Here is a 25,389-nt window from a genome sequence, read left to right on the forward strand (position 1 = left end):
AAGAATTAAATTCAAATGCCTTTAGGAGCCACCAGGGTGACATATGACTAATGTGGCCCAAACGGGGCCTCTGCTGAGCTCCAGGGTGTAGTTCTCACTTAAAGACGGCAGTTGTGGGGCTGGCCTATTGGCACAGCAGGTAAGTTTGTGTGCTCCGCTTTGGTGGCCTGGGGTTCCCCAGGTTGGATCCCTGGTGTGGACCTACATACGACTCATCAAGTCACACTGCGGCAGCATCCCACCTATAAAATAGAGGAAGATGGGCATTGATGTTAGCTCAGGGCCAATCTTCCTCAAAGAAAAAAAAACGGGGGAGTTGCTCCTTAGCTCAATTTCTTCCATGGGATAAGGTGGCCAGATATTAGCACATCCACCAATTTATTTTTTCTCAAGAGGAATCATAAATATGAACTATTTTTTTAAGTGTGAAATCTCGTGATTTTTACTGTTGCCAAAAATTCTTTGTTTTTTAAAAAAAAACATTCTGTAGGCCCCCAAATATCTTGGATTTGTCCAGTTCTGGCCTCTTTTTTAGAGTAAGCTGGGGGCAGAGGAGAAAACTCTGATGGTGGTGGTCAGTGTCCCCCATCTCTGTTCCCCACCAGACTTCACACATCACTGAGGGCAGAGAGCACGTGTGTGTGTCTGTGTGGTTGTGCAGACTCACGACTCTGCGCCCAGCACCTGCGTGCCTGGCACACACTCTCACTCGATAAATACTCATTAAGGCTCAAATCCCACCCTAACTTCTATCAAGCCATTTCTGGTTGCCCAGACATTTCCCAGCTTTTCATGACACATTACCCTTCTCTCCTTTAATTCTTGGCGATAAAGAATATTTCCTCTTGTTCTACCTTCAGTGATAGGGATTTGATGTGTCTGGGTTCAAATCCCAGTTCTGCCTCTTACGAGCTGTGTGACTTTAGGCCAGTCACCTCACTTCTCTGAGTCGCCGTTTCCTCACTTGTAAAATGGGGCTGATGAGAGCATGTATCTCTCAAAGCGGTTGTGAGGATGAAAGCGGATGAAGCTGTAATTTATCCTGTAAACTAGGGGAATTTTGAGCAAAAGGTGACCCTCCATCACTGCTCTGGGACACTGAGGGTAAGCTGGGATTGTCCTGAGGAATCCGGCCATCTGGTCACCCCGTGCTCAACAAGCTCACCCACCCAAAGCATTTAGAACCTTGCCTGGCACTTGGGGCTGAGGACTGCGGGCTGACGTCATGAGAGGACCAACGTCAAGGTTCTGCTTCACGCCTTCTTCTCTGCGACGTGGAGCAGTGGAGAGACCTTGAGTCTTGATGGCCAGGGTTCTGGGTTCTGCCGTCCCACCTTTAGTGAAGCACCGATTCACAGGAGGTGACAGCTGAGTCACACGCTGAAGGATGGTAATGATTTTGCCTGGCAGGATGTGTAGAGACGGAAAAGGAGGGGACTTTCAGGCAAAAAGAGCAGCTTAAACAAAAATTTAGGGTCCAGTTGGTGGGCATAATCCAGGTGGAACCAGATCCTTGAGGGCTGTGGGTCTGAGGGTTCATGATTCCGAGAAATCAGCTCGCAAGATGGTGTGCCTGGGCTTTGAAAACATTTCTTATCTGTTACATCATCTGTAAGAGATCTGCCAAAAGAGGATTGTGCATCACGAAACTAACATGAAAACAACTGATTTTCCTGGGAAGAATCTCAAAGACCAGCGACCCAATTACCAGATCATATTTTAAAAGAGTGTTGGGAAATTCCCTTATTAAAAACGACGTTGGGAGAGAGAGAGACACCATCACTCTGTTTTTATTACTATTATTATAGGATGTCACGGGCAGAGAAGGCAGAATTTGGAAAAACAAGCCCTCCAAAGAAAAGGAAGCCTTCTTTCTAATCTGGGAAAACTCAGAGGGATTTAACTGAGATAAAGTTCCAGTCTCCCGTCTCGGGGACCCTCCAGCAATCACTTTGCAAGCGCGACATTTGCTCATGTCCATCCTCCGCACTCCGCTCATCTGTTCTTGTCTCCCACCCAGGAGGACACTGATGGGGCAGATGCCTGGTTCACTCACAACCAGAAACAGCTGGGTGCTCCCCAAACCCTGCACCTTCAGAGTGGGGGACCACTGGGGACTGTCCGACTTGCTTTCTTCCTGCTCTCAGTTTTCTCCGAAAGATACCGGCCCAGGAACATGGATGCCTCCCTATGCAAGCTCAGATTCTGAGACTGTCATTCTTGCAAATTGCGCCTCTTCCAGAAAGACATCCCCCCTGCCCACTTCTTTGTCGTGCTTTGCTCTCCCCCTTCTCTCACTGACAACTGCAGCCTGGATCCCTGAAGAGCTTATGCCGTGTCGTGGCTCACGTCATTTCATTCATGGCTCATGGATGGCAAGTGTCTAATGAGCATGCACTACGTGCCGGACGCTGTCTAGACATTGGAGATACAGCAGGGAACGAGTCAAAGCCCTGACCTTGTGGGGGACATTCTCAGACCAGTTATTCTTCCCTCATATATGGGCTTGATGGGTTCTTCCTTCAAGGACCCAAGATGCAGCTCAAAGACCTCGGCTGTCCCCCTAAATCATTCCATGACCCCTCTTGGCAAAACCAACTCCATTCTGCGTAACCCTTGCTTCCGTGGCCTCTTCTCCTCTTGCAGTGCTCCGCCTTGCAGTACAGCGAGTGGCTGATGTGCCTGCCCAGTGGTTAGTATGGGCAGTTCCCTATCGCGAGGGCAGGCGCCAGGGTCTGAAGGCCTGGGTTTGAAGCCTGGTTCTTCTACGTCTATCTCTGAACTTGGGTATCCACTTAGCTTGTCTGCACCTCCAATTGCACATCTGTGAAACAGGAACCATAACCAGGCCACCTCATAGGGTTGCTGTGAGTGTTAAAGGAGATAATGGACAAATCACCCATTTAGCACAATGCCTGGGGTATAGGAAGGGCTCGAAAATTCCAGCTATTATTAGTCTTTCACTGAAGAAATGTTAATGGAGGGCTGTGGCAGACTTTACCATTATCACAGGTGGCTGGTGCTCCTTTAGAGACCACACTTCCCAGTCCCTTTGCAGTTGGGAAGAACCGAGTGACTTGTTGGGACCAAAGGAATATTAACACGAGTGGCATGTGTCACTATGAGGCCAGATTAGGGAAAATTCCTTAGATGACACTCCATAGCTGCCTGGCTCTGCTGTGGGAACCAATGAACGCCACATGGTGAGCTTCCTTCAGCTTGCATCCCTGAGGGCTGCCTTGGGCAGGAGGCGTGTGTGAGAAATAAATCTCTGTCCGTTTAAGACGCCGAGATTAAGGGATAAGTGTATGCTCCAGCAGAATCCAGCCTGCTCTAACTGATACAAGTACCGACCACGCTCCAGGCTCTCTGCCAGGCCCCGCAGTGACAGTCTTGAGCCAGAGTCCTATTTATGGGCTTCAAGGAGCTTGCAGTTTGGGGACTGCATGTGCTTGTGCTTGAATGAATTAAGAGTGACCACGGCTGCTAAAGACCCAACCTTGTGGCTGCCTCCATGCCAGATGCTTGTTAGCCCGAGGGCAAACTTTTCCTTCCAATCCCAGCAGCCCAGTATATGCCTGGGGGCAGCTTTTGTGGTGAATGCCAGGCTCCTGGTAATTCTCTTCTCTCTGGAAACATCAGGCATCACTCCCAGATACGCCCTAAGCGATGCCTCACGTGACCCTGCCCACCTGATCATAGCTGGTTGGTCCAGGGGCAGTCACTAGACTAAAGCTGAGCCAATCAGAGTCTCCCTCGGAAATTGGTAACTGGTAAGGTGAGAGGCGGGGCATGTTAATGGCAGCATGGTGGAGTGAAGGCCCATGAACCCTCACTACTGGAGACTCCAGGGCTGCCCTTGTCCCTTCCTTTCTTGAATCTTGGCTGTCCAGCCCTGTGTTGATATCCTGAGATTCCTCCGTGACATTCCGGTACGTGTCTCTCTTTTATTTTTCTTAAGCTAGCTGAGATTGATTTTTGTAGTGTGACCAAAAGGACCTTAACAGTGTATTATCACGGGCACATAGTAGGACTTCAGTAAATACAATGTGGTGAATGAATGATGCAGTTAGGAAGAGCCATGTGACTGAGCGTGGTGGCCAGCTGGCTGGTCAGTGGTGGAAGTAAGTCCAAACCCAGGCTTATCTGAAGTCCAAGCCGCCTCACCAATGTTTCTGCTCTGGGACCAGCTCCCAAGACAGCAAGGGAAGGAGTCCTTAAAGAAACAGGTCATGGCGCACGTGCAGCTCAGTGTCCCAGAAGACGTCAGAAGAAAGGATGCAAACTCAAGCCATTGACGGAATGTGCTCAGTGCAGTTCAGTTGTTCTTATGCTGCGACGAGTACACTGGAATCGTCAGTCACTGCTTCAGTCTGCAAACGTCTACCCCAGTGCTTCTGAGTCAGCAGGTCTGGCTGGCAAAGAACCGAGACGTACAGATTCAAACATGCTTCCCAATGTGATTCTGGAGAGCACCTCTAATTAATGACCACTGGGGGCTTCAGGACCTTAAAAACCTAGGTGCCAATCCTGACATCGCCCCTGGCTAGCTGTGTGACCTTAGGCAAGTAGGTTCAATTCTCTGACCCTCTATTTTTCCATTTGGCAAATGAGCCCATAAAGCCATTCTGTGTTATTGTGAAGATTTTATAAGGAACGAATGGGAAGGTACCTACCGCAGGACCTGGCATGTATTAACCACCAGGGAAACACGAGTTCTCTTCTCTCCTCCCATCAGGAAAGAAAGGGGACAGAGCACTGGCCTCCCTCCTTGCTTACCTCCAGAAGCCCAGAAAAGGTGGGTGAGCTGCTTTCGAAAGGTTCCCCTCTTTTGGCAGCCGACTTTGGATTTCTCAGCTATCATTTGGAGCTTGGAGTTCACATGTCTGTGATGGATGAGCAGGGAATATAAACACTTCGTTAGTGTTTGAAATCACTGGTTGGAATTGGGAGGGAGGACAAGCCAGTCAGGCACCTTCAACAGAGAAATAATACACGTCCCCATAAAAATGAAGAAAGATGGGCGGAAAGGGGAGCTGCACGAATCATTGCAAAGAGTTATTCGACCTGCTTGGAAACTAATTGCTGGTAATGGCCAACCTGTTGGGTGGTATTTTATTAACACTAATAGGTTTTTACAGGATATTTCTCACATTGCTCTCCAAGAGCCTCAGGAATTCATTAAATATTAAAAGGTAGTGCTCTGGAATGTTCAGTTAAAGATGCCCTCTTGATGAGGTTTCCCGCAAGTTAGAGACCTGGAGAGAGCAGGCAGGCAGAGGATGGATGTTCGCTGTCAGCCTCGGCAGGGGAGATAATAAAATAATAATAATCATGGATGTTTGCTGGGTGCTTACCATGTGCCAGGCACTATACTAAGGTTTACGTGATTTTTTTTTAATACTCGCAATAACTCTATAAAGGGGATACCATTGGCATTCCTGTTCTACAGGTGGGGAAACTGAAGCTCAGATTTCGAAGCTAGTGAGAATGAGGAGGGAATGGAGAAATGTTAGCCGGGCTTTGGAGTCCGGCATATGAGGGCTTTTCCCGATTTTTTGATTGGCTACGTGGCCTCGAACAAGTTACTAAGCCTTTCATTCTCAATTTCTCTTTTTATGAACTGAGGATTATCCCCATTTTGCAGGTGAGACATTTGAGACCCAAAGTCACAGAGCTAACAAATTGTGGAGACAGAACTCATTTGATGGTCTCAGATTTGGTCCAGTTACTTATTGCTGCGTGAGGAACAACCCTAGAATTTGGTGGTTTAAAATAGCCATTTCAGTTTGCATATGGTTTTGTCGGTCAAGAATTTGAGAAAGGCTCAGCTGGGCGGTTCACCTGGGGCCTTCATGGAGATAGCCAAGGATCCACTCCCAAGATGTCAGTTTCAGTCACATGTGCTTCTCCTTGTCCGTACGGCATCTCGCCCTCCAGGACCTCTTCCTGTGCGTTGGGCTTTCTCACAACATGGTGGTGTAGTATAATTGGACTTCTTATATGATGGCTGGTTTGCCCCCAAAGTAAGTGTTCCAGGAGACAGGAAGTGAAAGCATCGCTTCCACCATCATCTATTGGTCAAAGCAATCACAGACCACCACCCTTTCTTGATTCAAGGGAAAGAGACATTAGACCCCACCTCTCAATGAAAGGAATGTCAAAGACTTTGCAGCCATCTTTAATCTGTCTCACAGACACAGAATGAGAAGCCAATAAGTGGTAGCTTTTACTTACAAAAAAATCTATACAAGGGGCAGCTATTATCCACCCACCCACCCCAGGTTATTGGGAGGATTAAATTAATGAATGTCGAGTACAGTGTCAGATACCTGGCAAAAAGCAGGTGTAGAAGGAAAGCAAGCTCCCTCCCTTTAGTGACTACTGGGACACCCAGCCAGAGAGGTTGCTTTTTTCTTTTTAAGATTGGCACCTGAGCTAATATCTGTTGCTAATCTCTTTTTCTTCTTCTTGTTCTTCTCCAAAAACCCCCCAGTACATAGTTGTAGATTCTAGTTATATGTCCTTCTGGCTGTGCTATGTGGGATGCCACCTCAGCATGGCCTGATGAGCGGGTGCCATGTCTGTGCCCGGGATCTGAACTGGCGAAACCCTGGGCCACGGAAGCAGAGTGTGCGAACTTAATCACTTGGCCAAGGGGCCAGCTCCCAGAGAGGTAGCTTTATCCTAACTATAAGATTACCAAATAAAGTACAAGACATCCAGCTAAATGTGTGTTTCAGATAAACAATGAATAAGTTTTAGTGTAAGTATGTCTCAGGCAATATTTGGAACATACTTACACTAAAAAGTTATTTGTTGTTTATATAATGTTCAAATTTAATTGGAAATCCTATTTTTTGTTTGCTAAATCTGGTAATCCTACCAGCATGTAGATGGACGACCTGAAACCAAGAATTCTGATTTCAGCCTTTAGGCACAGACCCAAGGCAGATTGAATTTGGAATTTGAATTAGATGCCATACACGCCCTGTCCAAACTTGAAGCTCTCCCTCCTCCAGTCATGCTAAGAAAGAAGCAGAGGAGAAAGAAAACAGAGGGCTAAAGGCTTCCCAACCTCCCAACCATTTTGATCCCCTCAGTAGGGGTGGGCATCTAATATTTATCACACGTATCCAGTCATGGTGCTCGCTGTCAAGTCATGTAGCCCTGGAGAAGTGACTCAACTCAGTTTTCTCATCTGTAAAATGGGGTGATAACAATAGCAACTTAACCCAAACGGATGTAGTAAAGAAATGAGGCGAACTCACAAAGTGCTTAGAACAGTTATTGATCCATGGTAATTGCTCAGTATTAGTGGAGAGGCAGACATGCAGACACACCAAATACTGCAATAACTGAACCAATAGAAAAGCATCAGAGATGTAGGAAGGAACAGAAGAGAGTGGTGGTGGGGAAAGCTTTCCAGAAGTTAGAACTCAGGAGGTTGTGATGGATGAAGAGGAGTTCGCCAAACAGATAAGGGGGAAAGGCTTCTAGTCAGAGGGAACAGCATATGGAAGGAGACAAAGGAAAAGAAGCAAGAAGTGAAGGGAGTTCCGAGCTGTCCGATGCTGATGGAGAGAGGAATGGAGTCTGAAGCTCTAGGGACAGAGTGGTGGGAGACCAGGGCAGAGGGACAGCCCCTCAGAGGTTTTGGATACCACGTGTGGACACTCCTTTTTCTAAGACTCTAAAGCATGTCTCAGCAGAGGAAGGACCTGATGAGTTATGCATGTGGACCAAGTCCGAATTGTTGCAGTGGGCAAGATGAGATTATCAAGTCGGGATTGAGACAGACTTTCACGTTATTCCAGATGGCAAGACTCGGATTTAAAGCAGTAGAGGTGAGGATGTACGCAAAAGGATAGCTAAGAAAGAAACTTCTGGTGCAAAGGGGAGGGAACTGGATCTCCAGCTTCCAACCAGAGTGAAAAATTTGACTTACGCGGTAAAACACTAGGTAAATACCTTAGAGGCAAAAATCTCCTTAACTCACAGCTTGGGTGTGAAAATAATGCCTACAAATGAGGAAACTGGAATTTCTATACCCCAGGAAGGTTGGAGGGACCACTCTTCTCTAATGTTCCTCTAACTTTCCAGTCGAGGGTGCTATGAGCTCATCCCAAAGGGAAGCAGGAAGAGGGAGCCAAGAAAGTCGTACTCTGTAGTTGTTATACTAGACCAGTTCTAAGTCTAAGGCTAAAAAGAAAATCCTAATACTTTAGCCTCTTACCATCCTGAATCTAACATAAGCTGCTGTGTTTTGAGACATTGGTCTGTGCCAAGCATTGAGTTAAAAGCTTTAAATCTATTATTTTATTCTCACAGAAATCCCATGGAGATTAGTAAAATCATATCCATTTTACAAATGAGAAAACTGAGGCTTTAGTTTGTCATCCAGTCGCTCATCTATTCGGGGGGCAGAGACCCAAGGACCTGGGGGTCTGTGACCCTGAGGTCTATGCTCTTAACTGCCATGCCAGAATTCAACATTTCCCAAACAACAATCCGTTGTGTGTACCCCCTAAACTATGATTTACTTAATATTATTTTTAATTAAGTCCATTTGATTTATCCTGAATAATAATGTGATAAATACCCAGAAATCCATAAACATCAAAATAGAGTATAACCATTCAAATAAGAAGTGTTTATACAATACTAGATATTAAGCACAAAATATCAGCACAAAAGTATACTTATTGTGTGATTCCGTTTGTATGAGGTTCAAGATCAGGCAAACTAGTCTATAGGAGTAGAAATCAGAACGGCAGTTGCCTTTGGGAAGCAGGAGAGAGCGGAGAGCCTGGGAAAGGACATGAAGAAACTTTGTAGGGTAACAGCAAGGATTTAAATGTTGATTGGGATGTTAGTTACATGGGTGTATACATTTGTCAAAAGCCATCGAACCTTAAACTTAAGATCTGTGCATTTTATTGGGTGTAATTATACCTCAATAAAAAAAGAAGCCTCAAATTGGGCATTTGACTTTACCTTCAAATAAATTTCAACAGACTCACATAGACACGCTGACTTCACTTAACCTTAAACAGGTGTGCCTTTTGGAAACATTTGCTAGACTTAAGGATTGATTATTTTGTACAGAGCAGGATTGTTTTCTGCTGCAATTTTGTGTAAATATTTTCATTTTCTAGGTGTAAACAATTAAAATATGCTATGCTTTTTTCTGTTAAAAAAGAACATTTTGCTAGAACAAGTTCTAGATGCTATTGCTTAAAAGCTATGTGACTTTAAATAAGTCATTTGCATTCTTTTGTCTCCTTCCCTTTATCCATAAAATGTGTCAATGACAGTGAAGACACCCCAGGTTGGAGAGGCGTCCACGCACAAATGTGGGTGAAGGCAAAAGTGACTTTTAGATATGGAGACGATATAGGAGCATGATTAGTGTTATCGCATATAAACTGTCTTCCTTTCTTGAGAGCAAACCATCTCCTGATTAACTGAAATCTGTGAACATTCTTTCATTCATTCAACGAATACTTGCTGAGTGCCCACTCTATGTCAGGCACTATTCCAGGTGGGGAGTACACACAGCAAAAGCAACAAGGGAGGTGAGTTGATTATTGCATAGGGAAAATGCTGAGCACTTAATCTGTACCATAAAGAGTGGTTATCATTATTCCTATTAATCATGATAGGAAGGAAACAAATCATCAAAGACAATTAGTTTCACTTCCTTTTCCCTTACCCATGAGTCTCCAATATTTTCCTTTCCTTTGAATCTTCAATCTAAGTGTGGAATTATAACATGAGCCAAAGACCTTCTCTGAGGCTCAGTCACCATTTTTAACATTTATTCAACAAATATTTATTAAGTCTCTACTAGATAGCAGACACTACTCTAGCTGCTGCAGACGGAACAATGAAAAAAAATGCATTTTCAAAATCCTACCTTTGTGGATATGGCATTAGTGAAGGGAGGGAGAGAAACTAAACAAATAAACAAGCAAATGTGTTGATTATCACATGGTAGTAAGTGCTATGGAGAAAAATTAAGAATGGAGAGTGCAGATGGAGTGCTTGGGTGAGGGGTGTGTGGGAATTTTAAACAGTGTGATCGAGCAAAGCCTCACTAGTAGATGAGCTTTAAGTCAAAACCTTAAGGAAATTGAGGAATTAGGCATGCAGATATTTAGGGGAAGAGCATTCTAGGCAGAGAGAACAGCAAATGCTGAGGCCACTAGATGAGGGTGTGCCTGGAACATTTGAGGACAATGGGAGAGGACACTGAGACTGCAGGAGAGCGATCAGAGAGGAGAAGGGAAGGAGAGGAAGTCAAAAGGGGCCCTGGGAAATGTCAGCAGCATTATCTGCTAGGGGGTCTTAGTTTTTCATTTCCTATAACACCCCACTTCCTCAACTCCTCCTTATGCTCTCCCCAGGAGCAAAAGTCAAATGAGTCAGCTCATAAATGAAAATTATGCAGTGTATTTGGATCCAGCATTGTGCTTCCCAGACTGTGTGTCAAGGGGTGATTCACAGAATTCACATGTTTGTACAAAATATTTTAAATTTTTTGAGGAAACCAACAGAGAGACTCAAAATGTGTTGGTCACCATGTGAACTACATCTATCAAAGAAGTGCACAGTGTTAACGTTAGATTGCACGACATCATTTTGCTCTGAAGCCTGCCTTCTCTGCTGTTACGATAGTCACTCCTGCTTTCTTTTAATTAGTGTAGTCATGGCATATCTTGTCCCATTCTTTTACTTTTAATCTATCTATCCCGTTATATTTAAAGCAAGTCTCTATCTTTTAATAGATGTGTTTAGACCATTTACATTTAATGTAATTGTTGATATGCTAAGATATAAGCTTTCCATTTTATTATCTGTTTTCTGTTTCTTCTCTTTACTTTTCACTCCTGTGTTTTCTCTCTCCTGTCTTCCTGTAGGTTGTCTGAACATTTTTTGTATTCTATTTTAATTTATCAATAGTGTTTTTTTAGTATATCTCTTTGAGTAAATTTTTAGCGTTTGCTCTAGGAATTAATACATATAATATTCAATATTCATTAACATATTATTTTGTATTATAAATGCTAATGCATTATATATTAATGTGCAATTAATTAATTATATATTAATGTATAAATATATAAATTATGTTAAATAGAATTAATTATAGATAATAATTATAAATAATAATAATGTGATTAATATAGAATATATTACATTCATATATTGTATTATATATGTTATATAAAATAGTTGACTAGTATCAATATTTTACTGCTTCCCGTGCAACATAGAAATTTTATTAATTACATCCCTTTAACCTTCTCCTTGTACAATATAGTTTTTGTAAATATTACCTCTACATGTGTTGAGAACCACAGCTGATCACATTATGATTTTTGCTTTCAATCATCAAACACAGTTTCGAAAACTCAAAGGAGAATAATGTACTATATTTATCCAGTTATTTACCATTTTCACTGCTATTTCTGCATTGCTAATGCTCCAAGTTTCTTTCTGTTATAATTTCTTTTCTATGTGAAGAGCTTCCTTTAGCAATTCTTTTTCTTTTTTTTGAGGGAGATTTTCCCTGAGCTAACATCCACTGCCAATTCTCCTCTTCTGGCTGAGGAAGATTAGCCCTGAGCTAACATCCGTGCCCACCTTCCTCTATTTTATATGTGAGAGGCCTGCCACAGCATGGCTTGATAAGTGGTGCATAGGTCCATGCCTGGGATCTGAACTGGCAAACCCCAGGCTGCTGAAGTGGAATGTGTGAACTCAACTGCTGCACCACCAGGCTGGCTGCCCTTGAGAAATTCTTTTAGAGCAGGTCTGCTTGGTGACAAATTTTCTTAGTCTTTTGTCATCTCAGAAAGTTTTATTTCACCTTCATCCTTGAAAGATATTTTCTCTGGATATAGAATTCACAGTTGATATTTCTTTCCTTTTGGCACTTTATAAATATGACATTTCCTTCTGGCCTCCATGATTTCTGACGAGAAATCCACCATCATTTGAATTATTGTCCCCCTATAGGCAATGTATCATTTCTCCTTGGCTGCTGTTAATTTTTTCTAAAAAAGTTTTGGTTTCAGAAAATTGATTATGATGTATCTGAGTGTGTATTTTTTAGGTTTATCCTGTATTGAGTTCACTCAGTTTCTTGAATATGTAGGTTTACGTCTTTTGCAAAATTTGGGAAGTTTTTGTCCATTATTTCTTCAAATATTTTTCAATGCCACACTCTTCTTCTCTGGAACTTTGGTAAAACAAACGTTAGATTTGTTTGTTATTATCTCACAGGTCCCTGAAGCTTTGTCCCTTTTTAATTTTTATCTATTTTTCTCTCTGTTGTTCAGGTTGGCTAGTTTCTAATGATTTATCTTCTAGTTCACTGATTCTTTCCTCTGTCATCTCCATTCTGCTACTGAGCCCACCCCATGAGATTTTTGTCTTGACTAGTAGTGCATTTTTCAGTTCCAAACTTTTCATTTGGTTCTTCTTTATAGTTTCTATTTCTTTGCCGAGACTTTCTATTCTTCCTTTTGTTTCAAGATTATCTGTAATTGCTTGTTGCAACATGCTTTATGATCATTGCTTTAAAATTCTTGTCAGATAATTCCAGCATCTGTGTCAGCTTGATATTGCCATCTGTTGATTGTTTTTTCTCACTGGAGCTGAAATTTTCCTGGTTCTTGACATCATAAGTGATTTTGTATTGTATCCTAGACATTCTGAATGGTATATGACTGGTTCCTCCTTAAATCTTATATTTTTGCAACCAGTCAAAATGTTGAGATTCAGAGTATATTCTGACCCACTTACGGGGCTCTGCTTTTAGTATAAATCTAGTTTCCAAAGGTTTTGCAACACTCTTCTGGCATGCCACACCTGTGCATTAACTAGAAGCCATTCTAAAACCTGAGTGGTATTCCCCACTATAATTAAGTTCTTAAAGTTTGTTATGTGTTGATTCTGGTTAATTTCATGCATAGGTTGCTTGGGGGCATGCCCAGGACTTCATACATCGATTGAAAGAATGCCTTTCTTCAGGTCCTTCCTCCCTGTAATCCTCACCCCTCTTTAATCTTTAGTTGGGAGAGGGTGATATACCACCTCTTGGTTGTTATTCAGGGATGGTCAACAGGGCTCCACTCCTTCATCTCTGCAACACCTGGTGGGAATAGAAAGGCTGGGGCTTCCTTCATGGTGTTCACCTAGACTAGAGCAGGTATAGTCAAATGGGCTTTATCCTGCAGGGCTGTCTTCTCCCTAGTCCTTTGACTCAAGAGAGTAGACTTTTCTTGGGGTAATTTCCGTCTATATCCATTGGTGTTTCCCAGTTGTGAGTGACTCTACTGCTCAATATGGACTATATAGGAGGCTAAGGTTTCCAGTCCCTCCACTTTCTTTTCTCTACATTTCAGAGTCTTCTGATAGTTGCTTTATGTATAGTCATCCAAGGATGCTCAAGTCCCTGATATAAAATGGCATGGTATTTGCGTATAGCCTACGCACATCTCCCCATATACTTTAAATCATCTCTAGATTTCTTATAATACCTAATACAATGCAAATGTTATGTAAACAGTTGTTATGCTACATTGTTTAGGGACTAACGCCAAGAAAACAGAAGTCTGTACATGTTCAGTACAGATGCAAAGCCGCCATCACAGGTCTCTCGATCGGCAGCTGGTTGATGGATGCAGAACTTGCGGATAAGGGCGGCTGACCGTACACTGTCCAGGGATTTCAGTTGTAATTAGCAAGAGGAGTAAAGTGGGATGAGCTGTACTCAATCTTGTCTCGCTGCATTCATTCCAACGGTTCCATGTCTTTGAGAAGCTGGCTTTTTGAGGACAGCAATGTTAAAAAATAAATATCTCATGAAAATCAGTGTGGAACATGAAACCAAAGTCTCAGAGACCCATCTGATTCCAAGGTGTGGGAAACTGTGCAGTGTCCAGCAGACACACACATCCTGTTAGTAAGTAATTGGGCTTACTTAAGTGTAAAATTATATTTTTTCTTTAAATTTGTGTGTATTATTTTTTCAAACAGTACTAACTTGTGAGGACATAAATACTAAATTTTTTGGAGCTAATGACTGCATAAACAGAATTGTTGAGGGTGCAATGAAAACACGACAAAGACACTAAAGTCACTGTGAACCAAGTAAGCGTAGGACCGTCTAGTCTAGAAAAAACACCTATTCAAACCCAGAAGCAAACAAATGAATTAACCCCGGAGAACCTGGAGGGCAAACACGATTTTGCACTTCTCTGGATAGTAAGGGGGGAAAATAACACAAAAACACAAAACAAAGCCAGTGTGCTGGCCCATTAAAAACAAAAAATCCGCTTTGAGCTTTGTTAATACAAAGCTCTTTATCTGAGGAGCTCAAAGAGCTTTATTACAGGTAAATATCCTTGTCTCCAGCTGCTAATAGGAGAGACCAGGCCCAGGGAGATTAGGGAAGAATGCCTATTTAAGGTCACATAACAGTCAGTGACAAAGTGGAGACTCACAGAGTGGTCTGTAATAGGATTTGTCTGCTGTCTATTGTATCAGACGAAGACGCTGGGTGTGTGAGGACTAGGCTGCAATGCAGGAGCTCGCGGGACACAGAGCATCTTAGACTTGCAGAGTGCTACCATGGAAGGGACTTTGGGGGCCCCTAAATACAGCCCCCTTTGTTTTCCAGACCCCACACTGAGGCTCTGAGTGGGCAAGTGATTTGCCCAAATCTGCACAGCCTATTTGTAGCAGAGCCAGAAGTAGAATGCAGGGCTCTTAACTTCCACCTCATTCTCTCTTGGAGTTTCCTGGCTTTCAAGTGATTTGTCTAGGAAAACCTATTAAGGAAATTCAATTTCTCTAAAGCTGGCTCAGTGGAACTTGAGTTGGATCAGAGATGGTGTGGATTTGGAAGGAATTAGAGAGAAGTGGTAAAACACACAGACTCCGTCAGAATCCTGGCTCCACTGAGGACGAGTGGGACCCTGGGCAAGTGAACTTCAATCTCTGCACCTCTGTGATCTGCAAGAAACACCAAGGAGTCTGGGCTCATGGAACTCTAAAACGTCCTAGCCTTAGTAAAATCCATTTATTGGTTGCAAGACCTCAGTTTTCCATTCTGCAAAATGGGGACACTGAGAGTGTCCACCTCATAGAGTTACTCTGTGCCACAGAGGCCCTCACATAATGTGCTTATCTTAGAGACTCACGCCTGGAATTACTCCCTTAGTATTGGCTATTTTCATCCTCGAGGTAGCCTTAGAAGAAATTTGTCCAGACAGTCCAACTTGAAATATTTGGGGTGAGTCTATTCATCTTCTATAATTTACCATTCTTCTATCATTTCCTCTAAATCCACACCAATGTTCAAGCTTTGGATCCAATGAGAGTTGCCAGATAAACCATAGAACAGCCAGCAAAATTTGAATTTCAGATAAATTCAACTTAATTAACTGAATGAGTTTAGCATAAGTATATCCCCCAAATTACATGGTATATACTTATATTAAAATTTTAGTCATTGTTTACCTACCTGCATTTAAATTTACCTAGCATCTTGCATTTTTATTTGATAAATCTGGAAACTCTAGCACTGAGCCAGGTTTGTGTCTCAAAAGGTGGTTCTGTGTCCCATCTTTCATGCTCCATCTGATGAGTTAAGGCGTTCAGGATTTAATCTGTGGCTCCGAATTTTTTCATATAGTGAGAATGAGGCCAGCAACACTCCCTCACAGCTCAGCCATCCAGTGGTTCAGTTTCCCAAATTTCACCAGCACAATGGATTGGAATAAAGGAAAGGAGGGAATATGTAACATAAATGATTATTTTAGGCATAATGTTTGGGTCTTAGTTCCAGAAGCTTCTGGGATGAGAATCTAGATAAAGAGCATCAAAGATATGATGCCAGAGCTATCTGGAAATTGTAATGACATCAAGTTCATACTGATAAGAGAGATGAAGAGACCATCTGTAAATGTTTAAATTCCGAGGGATGAAGCTAAGCAGTAGGTCTGGACGGTACCCTGGCTTGCAAGTTAGGGATGCTGAAATGCATCAACATGTTGTTCTATCAACTGGGCAATACCACCTGGACACTTCATCCTGATCTCCTCACTCCTCTAATTCACCTTTGAATAATAGGTCTCTAGGCTAGGAGTTAAAATGACTGTTTCCTGGTTCTGGAACACAGTAGGCACATGATAACTTTTAGCTACTATTATACCCAGGTTAACCACCCATAGAGAATTTTCCAGGCATGCCCCAAAGTCAGATGATTTGTTGCATCTTGTGGCTCCTTGACTTCTTGGGAACCATGAACCAGGTTAGTTTAAGAATCTGTAATCTTCAGTCTAGAAGACAGAGTAGGTCCCGTGAGTTCTTGGGAAAATCACATACTTCCCATCCAAACCTAGAGCCCGGTTGTACTAGCCTCTCCCTCTCTACTACCCTTTAAACTCTCATTTTAGAGAAGATGAAGCTGAGAATCTGAGAGGAGCTGCAATATACCTGAGGGCAGACAGTATTCCACCCATATTGCTGATGGGAAAATGGAGGCAGAGAGTATAGGTGGAAAAATCTCCTCTCTGAGCCCTGGTTTCCTCACCTATAGAATGGGGCTAACTCGATGCCTTTTGCGGGATTGTTCTCAGCAATCAAATGAGTTGCTACACATATAGCTCTTAACGCAGTGCGTAGCGGATTTAATGAGCAATAACTAGTGTTATTAGTTAATAGATCAATGTGCAAATAGATCAATATTGTAACTTTCTAGGATGCTTTTAAAAACTAACCATTAAAGAATCTGTCAAATAAAACAGTATAAACTGAAACTCTATTGTTTTATTTATTTGTGTCAATGAACTATATATCTGCTTGTAGATGATAGATAGATGAGGATGTATATACATATATTTGCATACATATGTGACATTGTCATTTTCCTCTTTGAACACTTAATAAATTTAGTGAGTATATTAAATCCTGCATGTTTAAACTCATTGAATCGCTAAGTGCATTAGATAGATTAAACAGAAGGAAGCATGCAGACGAGCTGCAAGTTTGTTCCATTGGCCTCTCTGGTTCAGAGCTACAGTGGGGCATAAAATAGTTATGTTTGCTGAGTCTCAGAGACTCTCTTCTCCCTCCCTCCCGGCCGTCCCTTCCCCTTGCTTCTCTGAGCTTCTCCCTTCTTGGCAATCGGAGGCTGCTTTCCCAGCTTGACCCCTGGGGGCTTTCCAGAACCTTTTTACTTAAACATATATTGACCTAGGCCTTACTTCCCTGGGTGAATTATGCCATAGGCAGCATTCTCCAAGTCATAAATTAGCCGGCACCCCCGTGCAACTGTCTGCTAATGATGTGGATGGTGAAACTGGGTCTTCACGGAACTGGATGGACAAGAGGCCTCTAAATTTTGTTAGCTGACAGCTCCCTCTCTCCTCCTCACCTGGCTGGCTTTTCTGTACCTCTCTGTCTGGTTTCGTCTTTATCTTCCCTCAAGCATTCATGCCAAAGATAAAAGGACTCCATCAGGGTCCAGGAGGCCAGGAAAAGAGAAGAGGCTTGACTTCAGTCCATGACACATAATAGGAATTCCGTCCGTGTTTGTTGAATGAATTGATGCATAGAAAGAGCAGGGCATGATGTCGGCTTTGATCGCTCTTATTCTCAGTATTCTGGGAGCTCTTAAAGGCCAAGTAAGAGCCTTGCCCATCCTGCTTTCTCCAGGGTCTAGGACAGTACCTGTCATTCAAAAGGCTATCAATCCACTGGGGAATGGACGGATGCTGGGTGCATTCTGTGGATCAGAGTTCCTTCCTTCTATGAATCATTTTTCCTTTCTGCATCAGTGTCTTAGCCTTGTCACCTTCTCTGGGGCTCTTTAGGTCTGCCGAGTTGGGGTCAGATAAATGCGTTTGCTCAATGAATATTTAAGTCCCTCTCCTTTGAAATTTGAGGGAATTCCTTTATATCTGTGTTATCTTCTCCTTCCGGGAAGTCAAGGGAGAGAATCCTTGAATAGAGGTTTGACTTGATGAATTTTGTGAAATATTAATTAGCACTATACAAGTGTTCGGGACTAGTAATCCACCAAGAAGCTAGCTCTGTTGGTCTCACGCCTCCTGGGATATCAAGGGACCACCCCAAACCTATGGATTTGGAAGCCCCTCAACTAAAGACAAAAAACTTTCCATGATATCAGAGACACACATTCATGCCATCTGGAGTTAACGAAGCACTCTCCTTTCTTTTAGCTTGGTTGTGCCTCTTGGCTGTGTGCTGGCAGGACAGGGCTATCCGTGAGGGCCATCTCGTTCGTCAGACGAGACAACTGATGCCCGAGTATATAAAGTGGCTCTTCCTCTCAGAGTCTCTTTCCTGGGGCAGCATCAGAAGCGGCAGGAAGTCGCATTGTAATAGTGGTTATCACCAACGGAGCTGTCGCCCCCACAGCACAGGCTGCACATTTTACATGTGTGAAGTCCCACAATCTTCACAAGACGTGGGCTAGAAGTTAGAGACAGAGAAACTGAGGGTCAGAGTGGCTGGGTAGTTTGACTAAGGTAGGAAGAAGCGGTCATGGCAAAGATTGCAACCCAGGTCTGTCTAACTCCAGGTCAGCATGTTTAATCAACCACCCTGTGCTGAAAGGTAGTAGGTGTTTTCTGAGGGCTTCTGAACTGGAGTCCATGGACCCCCAAGGAACCTGGGAACAAGAATCAGAGGACATGTGGGGGCCCTTTGAAATGGCGCTCACAGATTTCCCGGTCTGTGTACAATTTTTTGAAAGACAGTTCATGCTCTCAATAGATTATCAAGAGGGTCCATGACACCCAAATTGTGAACCATAGGTTAGAGGAGGATCAGAGTTAAAACATGGGTAGCAAGAAGCGTTTAGCAATATCAGAACCATCCAGCTGTTTAAACCAATTCATGCTCCACCACCAGGCGCAGAGTTCTTTTCATTTTGAAATTCAGTCCTTACCTCTTGGCAATTTCCTTTAGACAAAACTGAATAACTAAAGGAGCCATTTGAAGCTGAAATACTAGAGAAGGCAAGAAGCCAAGCCAGGGGGGCCCAGAGTTCCTCAGGCCTGGAGGAGCAGGAATGGCCCAGCTTGCCCCACGATCAAAGGGACAAGGCAAACGCTCCATCACCAGGTTTTCACATCAGTGCTGTTTAGGGCAGGCAGATGTCAAGGGGGAAGGCTTTCTTTGAAGTGTCAAGATAAGAACCGTCTCCACTCCCCTTCAGTGTGAAAGTGATGCCTGCAGGAACCAGGGGAGGGTGTGAGGCACCCAGCTGTCTCTAGGAGGGCTGAGGGGAGCTCATTGACTGAGGCAGACACTTTCACGGCTCCAGGCTGTGTCTGGACCCAGCCAAAGATCTCCAGGGAACATCAGCCCTTAAAAATATATGAAATGCTAAGCCACATTACCATTTTTCCAATGGTATCCCATCTAAGGCTGTGTCTATACTGGCTTTAACACTGAATGGTTGAGTGGATAGAGCCTTGCACTCAGATGGACTAGTTAGATCTTGCCCCTTCTGGCTGGGTGAACTTGGGCAAGTTACTCAACCTCTCTGAACCTCAATTTCAATGGGAATTATAAAACTGGCCCCTATCTAGGGTTAATTTTGGAATTAAATGAGATTAGACAAATTAATGATTTCCTTCCCATAATGTCTGGAACATAAGTACATTAAAAAAATGTTAGCTAGGGGCCAGCCTGTTGGTGTAGTGGTTAAGTTTGCATGATCCACTTCGGTGGCCTGGGCTTTGCAGGTTCGGATCCTGGGCATGGACCTACCCATCACTAATCAAGCCATGCTGTAGTGGCATCCCACATACAAAAAATAGAGGAAGATTGGCACAGATGTTAGCTCAGCAACAATCTTCTTCACCAACAAAACAAAACAAAATGAAACAAAACACGTTAGCTGATGTTTTCCTTACTGTCTGGCTCAAGACATCTGGTCTAGATGGGCTTGGGAGTCAAAACTTCTGATTGTGTGATATTCTCTCCACAAGTATTAATTGTGCCCAATGTTAAGTGCTTTGAGTTGAAGGATGAGCTGTCACTTATCGTCCTCTTCCAACGTGGTCAGCATGATGTCGCGGCCAAGAGTAGATTGCCAGCACTGGAATCCTAGGTCTACCATTTAATAACTGTGTAAACAGTGGGAGGCTACTTAGCTTCTCTGCACCCCGCTGCCCTCATCTGTGAAATGAGGACATTTTACAGATGTTTATCACTGGAATTAAGTGAGTTATCATATTAGCAATTAGAACAGTGCTTGGCACACAGTAAGTTCTCAGTAAGTGTTGGTTTTAATTTGTGCCTCCCTACTCTGCCAGCTTCTGATACCAATAACTGTGAAATGGAACTTATTGAAAAACTAAAGCGTACTCAACTTTGGGTACTAAGATTTAGAAGTATCCATTGGTCTTGCCCCTAAGACGCTTAAATTTTAGTTAAAGAATGAATATATATTCATCCAGTCACTCATTAATCAGAAGATTTGAGGGCTAAATATAGGCTGGGTGGCTATTCTCTTTACTACAGGGAAAGACTTAATGTGCCAAGCTTTGGCCTTCATGAGGATTCCTTTCTTTGCTTGGAACATCCTGAAACACTGTCACTGCCCTTCCTTTTGAGCCTGCTGACATTTCCAAATCCTTTAGGTCTCAGCTTAAATGCCATTTCTTCTTAGAAGCCTTTTCCAATCCTGGATTAAGTTAGTCCCCCCTTTCTCATGTCACAAACATCTTACTTCCACTATCATGTTTTGAATGGCTGGTTTAATGTCTGATTTCCAATTCTTCAATTCCTTGAAGATAAGCTCCGTATCTACCATTCTTTTGCTATATCCTCAACAACTAATGCAGTGCCTGGCACACACAAGTACTCAAAAAATATTTATGAATGGATGAATAAAAGGGAGACTTTCTGGATGTGCCTTTCTCCTGTTGGGAGGTATTTTTAATTTTCTTAGGTCATCCCAGTAGTAAATGACACCTCCATCTTGACAAGTTTAATAACGATGAGTTCTCAAATTTTTAGAGCTTGCAAGACCCTTTGAGATAGCTGGTCTAATCTCTTTGTTTTTCAGATGGAGAAACGGAGTGTAGAGACGTGAAGCCACTCACCAGACTTTACTTAATGGGCAGAGCTGGGACTGGAACTCATGTCTTTTAACTCTCAGAATCTTTTGCAAGAAAAGAAAAGAGTAAGTTGAATTCTCTCTTTGAAGTCTACTATTCATTTAGCATGGAATAATTAGGACTTCCCCAATGGAGATGGAGGACATTGAGGGAGTTAATTGAGACAAAGTAGCTTTCTTATTATAGGCAAGCTACTATAGCAAGAAAAAAATTAAAATATGGGCTCAAGAAAACACTGGTTCAAATCCTGTATATCCCAGGATATCCACAATGTCTTCATTTTTAAGTAAATGCAATGATGTTTCTTATAGGAATTTTGTATCTTATGTGAAATAATGTATGTGTTATATAATAAAGAATTTGGTTGATTTTTGTCCCTGGGAAGCAGATGGACTCTAAATCTTCAGAATTTCCTGGGTCCTAGGAGTGCTTTTGTTATTCAAGAGCCCCTTGGATCACACCTGAGTTTATGCTAAGAGTTGAATGAGAACGGGTCAACCAGAAAGACCATTAGTGGTTTAGGGCTTTGAGCCAGCCTAACCTAGTGGAAGAGGAGGGCAGTCGGAGATAGAGTTCAAACACATGTCCAGTGAGTCAATCAATGATGCCTAGTAAGGAGCCCCCAATAAAAACTCTAGACACCAAAGCGTGGTAGAACTTGCTGTTTGGTGAACATATCAATGTGCTAGGAGAGTGATGCAGCCTGATTCCGTAGGGAGAGGACATCAAAATTCTGCATTCGGAATGCGCCCAGATCTCACTCTGTGTGTCTCTCCCTTTGGCTGGTCCTGATTTGGATCCTTTAGAATAAAATCATAATCATGAATATAGCACTTTCCTGAGTTCTATGACTCATTCCAGTGAATGATCAAACCTGAGGAAGTCATGAGAACCCCCAATTTTTTAGCTGGTTGGTGAGAAGTGTGGGTGGCCTGTGTCAAGCTTGTGACTGACGTGTGAAATGAGGACAGTCTTGTTGGGAAGCGTGCCCTTAACCTGTGGGAGTCTGTGGTAATTCCAGGCTGTTAGCATCAGAATTGCCTCCCTACAGAAGCACAGGAGATGCCCATAATAGACCGTGGCCACAGCAGTTTTGTCTCTGCAGCATCTCTTCCCTATGTTCCTTCTTCTGATGGTCTCAGAACCCCTCTTCTCTATTGCCAACCCATTTCCTGTGGTTTGGTGAGGGTGACAACCCCCTCCCCCCATCACAACACTAGTGGACACTTAACTGAAACCCAATTATTCAAACTCTTCCAGGACTTTTCTCTAAGAAAGAGGGCAGCTCTTAGCTGGAGAATGTGAGCTATGGGCCTCCATCATGTCGGCCATGCGGAGGGAGTCTGTGCAAGAGCTGGGGAGAAAGAAGCCCTGAGGAATCCATGAGTCCTGGATCAAGAAGTACTTTGGGGAGTTACATGAGCCAATAAATTCACCTTTATCATTATTTTTTTGCTAAAAGTAATTAAAATTGTATTTCTGTCACTTTCAAATAGGATTTCTGATTAATATAGTGCCTAATATCATGACCCATATATGGTAAATATTCACTGACGGTAGCTATGTTACCAAAACAGGAACAGTAGGCTTGAAATCTCCAAATTTCTCTTTCTGCTTGTAGCCCACAACCATCCACACTGTTCCCTTCAGTGAATAATAATGTAGATAGCACAGGTTCTTTCCTCTTTGTCTGTTGAGAGGTGAGGTCTAATTCCTCTACACCAGAACCAATGCTGGCTTGCTGACTTGTTCAACCGATAGAATGTAGTGAAAGGAATGTTCTGGGACTTGTCAGACTTGACCACAAGAAGCCTTGATCTTCTGTCCAGCCCACTGCTCTGTAAGAAGTCTGACTACCGTGAGGCTTCTGTGCTGGAGACACCACACGGGGAAGGCTTGAGATGACATGAAAAGACAGCAATGCCCGACCAGCCCGCAGATGTCCCAGCCCCCAGGGCCAATTCAGCCAGCCCAGTGGAGACCCCAGGCAACATGTGAAACAAACGCGAGTCACCAACACCAAATCCTGCCTAAATAACAGGCTCATAGTTAGGCTCACATGCCCCTGAGTTTTAGGGTGGTTGGTTATGCAGCAATAGAGAAACGGGGCAGGAAATAACAGCAGCAAACCTTTCCTCGGTGGTTTCTATGTGCCAGGTATTTAAGAGGCCCCATCTCATTGATTCATCAAAACAACCCAAGGAGCTAAGTCCTATTATCCACATTTTAGAGATGAGGAAACTGAAGATCAGAGAGATGAAGTCACGTGCACAAGGTCACCCAGCTAGGAAGTAATAGAATCAGGACATCAACCCCTTAGGTTTCAGAGCCCAAACTCTTAACCATCACCTTCTATAGCCCCTTGATTATGCTAAAAAGCAACAGGCTGGCCCCCTTCTGCAATTTGGCCAAAAGCACAGTTTCTGTTTCAAACAGAGCCCAGCAGGATCCAGCGTACTCCAAAGGGAAGAGTTTATTCATAACTCTGGATAAAGGTAAGAGAGACTAACTAGTGATGGTGCAGAACCTTCTGGAAAATCAGGAAGATGCTATCCACCCCCCTTAAGTCTGCAAGGTTATCAGAACCTGGTGGGGCTGAAGCTGTAGGAGAACAATGACAACAGACGTGGCTTTTCTTCCAAAGAAGCAGGCGGTGCCAACTTGCCACCTGGAAAGGAGGGAGCCAGAGGCAGAAAAACCTTAAAATCTCTCTCCTCCCTCCCTCCACCTCTCCAACTGGCACCTCCCACTAGCTAAACCCAAATGGAAGTGAAGGGGCCCACTGAGGCAGCCCATGCGGGTTAGTCTTTGGGGCACAGAGCACGGTGGCGAAGGACGCAGCACGGACCTGGGCAAACAGTCTAGCTCCATCCATGTCTTCCCTGTTTCCCACACTTGGTACAGGTGGAAATTAGACATTCCAAGAGTCAGATGAAAATACATGAGAAATATTGTCCTCCTGGGGTTTCTGGAGTAACTAAATCCCAAACTCAACTCCATTGGCTTCTGTCACCTTCCCAGAGCTCATTTCCAAAAGGAAATAACACCTGCCCAAAACTCCACCTGCTGTGGCCACCTCTCTGAACCCCCAGCTGCCCGGGGCTGACAGCAAGTCACAGAAGCAGACTGATTTCTCGAGGGGACGATGAGCAAAGTGAATGCAGAGTTCCTCCACGCACGGGATGAAAACCCTTGTGCGCGAAGCTAAAGGAGGTCAGCTGGAAAGGGGGCAGGGAGGGTGGGCGAAAACCTTGAGCCGCAGCCTTTTCTAAGGAAAGGAAAAGATCTAAAGAATGTTCTGTGTCCTGAACACAGTCAACAGCCAACTAAAGAACTTCTGAGTCTTGCGTTTGACTTCGTTAGATGCTTTTTGATTTCCTGGGCTTGCAGACTGCTATTAATTAGCTTTTGTTCAGGTTAATCCAGCTTTTCATTCACAGACTTCTTTTCTCCCACTAAGAGTTTAAGTCTGAAATGTCACTAACAACCTAGATAATTTAGTGTTCAAACTCTCAATAGTCAGGGAATTATAACCAATGAATAATATGTTCAACCAATTTAATTCTAGAGGCAGCTCATTAACATATCAAAAGACTTTAAAATGTGCACCCTCTTTGACCCTAAAACTTCCTGTCTAGCCAATGGGTTTTTTTTGCCCTAAAGAAATAATTATGGATGTGCACCGAGATTCAGTTAAAAAGGTGCTCGCTGAATTATTGTTTAGGTCAGCAAAGACTGGGAACGATTGAATACCTAGCAAAATAATAATGATGGCAGTGGTAATTTAACAACAATAACAATTATCATGTTAAACGGTTAGTGGTTCCCATGTGCCCAGGCACTATTTTAAGCGTTTTGCCTATGTTAGCTCACTTCATCCCACAATAACCCTATGAGGTTGGTATTATTATCTGGCCCACGTTAGAGCTAACAACACCGAGGCAAAGAGAGGTTAAGCAACTTGCCCAAAGTTACACAGCTTATAAGCACTGAGCCACGTAAGTTCACGCTTAACATTTGCCAGGCCCAGGGCAAGAGAAATGGAGGGCTACACCATTTGAAAAGTTCTAAGTCAGGCTAGTAAACTGTTAAGTCACAGATTTTCTATCCTCTGGTCTGGACAAATATGCTTTCATATGACCCAGGAGGCCAAGTCTGAATGTTGAATCTTCAGACTCTTTGGAGCTCTATGCCTGGATGGGCTGGCACGGGGTGA

This window comes from Equus przewalskii, chromosome 7, assembly GCF_037783145.1.
Source record: "Equus przewalskii isolate Varuska chromosome 7, EquPr2, whole genome shotgun sequence".
NCBI lineage: Eukaryota > Metazoa > Chordata > Mammalia > Perissodactyla > Equidae > Equus > Equus przewalskii.